General features: G+C 43.1%; 1 non-coding gene across 1 annotated transcript; it reads right to left on the bottom strand.

The window, feature by feature from the left end:
* Window positions 1-1,027: 1,027 nt before the first annotated feature.
* Window positions 1,028-1,102, bottom strand: Trnat-ugu (transfer RNA threonine (anticodon UGU)). Its single transcript has one exon. It is a non-coding gene; the product is annotated as a tRNA-Thr (tRNA).
* Window positions 1,103-3,327: the final 2,225 nt, after the last annotated feature.

The raw sequence follows: 3,327 nt of genomic DNA, 5'->3' as shown, positions 1-3,327 counted from the left end.
AAACGATTGCCATCGCAGTACAGAAAAGTATCAATTTGTTACGAAGTTAGCAACATCCAAATCGGATCGTGAGCAAGTAGTGAACGTCTGTTCACACAGGATTCTCGCTTCTAAATGCAAAATTATTCGTGTCGTATATTCATTTGGAGGTAAATTTGCAGCGGGTACAATTGTAAAAACAACGAGAAAACCAAATAATGTGGTAATAATAAAAAAACGTAGCATGTTTGTTGTTGGGCATACAGAATCCATAGCTTTCACATTGACTATACCCGGAATATTCATTACGATAGACAGCAACTGCATCGATATTTTTTTTAAATCCCATTTATTCTTCAGTCTCAGTTACACATTTTTAAAATACATGACATGCATTGAACTCTCGGAATCACTTTGAAAACTACAATGGAGTAAAATTGTACTGTACTGTTTGTTTTCTACAATAAGTAGAAAAGAACTGTACATCAATGTACAATTTACCTATCAATCTCCTCCTCCACTCCCTTAACCCCCCCCTCTACCCCCACCTCCCAATACCCCTCTGTTTCCATCAGATACCAATATAAAACATGACGACCGCAGTTGCAAAGCACAATGCTCTGATATGTGGTATATGAAATTCTGACACACACACGACGGGTTGTCGACGTAACTATATAGGTAATTACTACAGTTATGTACAATTCTTTTCTAGCTCTTATAAAATACTAGAAAGTACATATTTACCTTTACATTATTTTAAATCTGATTATGGTCCAGAGATATCGAAATATCTCACGTATTTACAAAGTGTGCAACTGGGACTGAAAGAAAAGGAGAGTTTCTTTGATATTGAACGTAGCAATACTATTGATCCCCAGAGATGCACAGATGAGACACGGGAACCATATGTGCGACTTGTCATTTTTCTCTTCATAGACGATAGAGGATATGTACATCGAACTCTTTGATTGAAATGATAATTAAATAGACACCCTAGCTGCAAGCAGGCGTTGATACACTTCATTGAGGACATGTTGAAAATGTGTGCCCCGACCGGGACTCGAACCCGGGATCTCCTGCTTACATGGCAGACGCTCTATCCATCTGAGCCACCGCGGGCACAGAGGATAGTGCGTCTGCAGGGACTTATCCCTTGCACGCTCCCCGTGAGATCCACATTCCCAACATGTCCACAACACTACATTCGTAGTGCGCCTAATAGATGTTTGCCCATCATACTCAGTACTCGTGGCAGATTAATCTACCAAGTCCCGTACGAGTTCGGGCATAGCGTGTGCGTTCGCACAAGAAGGTCAAAGGCCGGGAACCCATATTTTTAACTATATATGACGGTAGTATCTGTTCCCGAAAGAACAGTTACCGTCGATGACCATGCAGCTTTGCTAGAAATGAAATGATAATTAAATAGACACCCTAGCTGCAAGCAGGCGTTGATACACTTCATTGAGGACATGTTGAAAATGTGTGCCCCGACCGGGACTCGAACCCGGGATCTCCTGCTTACATGGCAGACGCTCTATCCATCTGAGCCATCTTTGATTGGATTAATTGCTCGCTCGTGTAGATGTGCACTGGGCTGGCCTGCGGAGCTTCAAAGATGTTTTTAAGTAACGAAGACGTTCTGCTCATGATGTAGTTGTTAGGTACTATATAGACCATATGTATGTTTTTTTTCTAAATTAGTTGTAAAGAGCCAGTTTACAGGCGAAATATTGTTGTGAGACTTGTAAGCGAAATGCAGGTACTAATAGTAACGAAATGGAAGAAATTGAAACTGATGAATGAGGGAAAAATTTACGTACATATCGTCAATACGACAATCACAGGGCTGATTTGATTAGGTCTAGACACAGCTCGGAAAATGGGCATGTAGGTAGCGGTCATCAACTTAATCTTACCACACGACGGAACTGATGACACCTGTAGACGTGGGCAGCTGGTGTGACGTTGGCGCGATGTGTTGATCTCGCTGTGACCCTCTGGCCGTTGGTTGACAGCCGGCAGCTTTTGTCTCCATGTATTATGGCTTTGGGATGATGCTCAGAGTGGCTTAACCCATTCACTATCCCACACTTCCTCCCTAATCGCTTCCCAGGTAAAGCCCCTATCCCAGCAGCCGACGCAGTTCCATTGTACTGCTCAGAGTTATCACTTTCCATCTGGAAGCACACATGCCACGTCTATTATCTGCAATAACTATACCACAGAGATGATATCACTGTTATATTTGCAAGCTGAGCTCATATGACGGGAACGCAATCAGCTGCTTGAAGATTAAAACATTGGACAACAAGAAAACCCATCCAACTTGGAACGGACAGTGAGGTGTCGTAGACTTTGAAATGAATCCAGAGATCAGATTCAGTGTCTGAAAACTGAATAGAAATTTTCTGTTCAATGATGCGCGAAAATATTCTTAAAGAACTCACTGTGTAACTTTCGAATCACCGCGGAATCAACACCCAAAGGCCTTAGCAAGCTCTTTTGAATCATCGGAGAGTCTGAATGATCTCCGTTTGACTTCCGAAAAGACAGCTTCGACTCGAATGTTGACTCACGTTGATCCCTAGGTTCCCCCTGGTTCTCTATTTTGTTCTTTTCCCGTAGTCTGTCTTTCAGGGAGCTGAATTTTCCGTCGTCTCACGATTGATGGACTCCGTTTGCATTGCCACTCAGTGAACGATCGACGCTAGGTAACCGCCATTGTTAATCTCCATTACAGAATGCCAGCCTTTCTGACACTGCTTTTGAAACGTCACTGGGCGACGGACAGTTGTGCATTACGAGAGTTTAGGTTGCGTTTCACCCTGTCTCCCGTTGTTTCACCTGTCATTTTTGGGAACTAGATTCCTAGGGGCTTACAAGCCAGATTTTCTTGAGAAAACCGCTCAGAATCCTTCAAGCGTTTTTTGTCATTTCTGAGACCTCGCGTTTAACAACTGGCCCGTCTGTTCCTAACGGGAAGGCCTACAAGCCCCTGCTCAAGTACCTCAGTTCCACAGAAATCGGCAGAATCCCTCCGCTGTCAGTCAGCCTGAGCGAAACACAACACCGCACTTAAACAGCGCCTGTCCGTCCTCAGTGGCTTTCATGAGTCTCTCGCATTATCCAAGCGTGGCTAACTAAAAAATTTTTGTCCAGAGCAGCGGGCTGTAAAGTACTACAGTAGACGCAGTACGATTGTTGAGAATTCCTACATGCTGGCCTTCTGTGGGGTACTAAAGAGCACACGGCCTTAAATTTAGTAATAATGAACATATTACCGTATTTGCACCAAACTTGTCGTAAATATTTAATGATTACTTGTTGTCAATAGTCAGCAAC

This window comes from Schistocerca nitens, chromosome 2 (assembly GCF_023898315.1).
Source record: "Schistocerca nitens isolate TAMUIC-IGC-003100 chromosome 2, iqSchNite1.1, whole genome shotgun sequence".
NCBI classification, from domain to species: Eukaryota; Metazoa; Arthropoda; class Insecta; order Orthoptera; family Acrididae; genus Schistocerca; species Schistocerca nitens.
The sequence above is the reverse complement of the archived record's forward strand: the minus strand, read 5'-3'. Positions and strand labels throughout refer to the sequence as shown.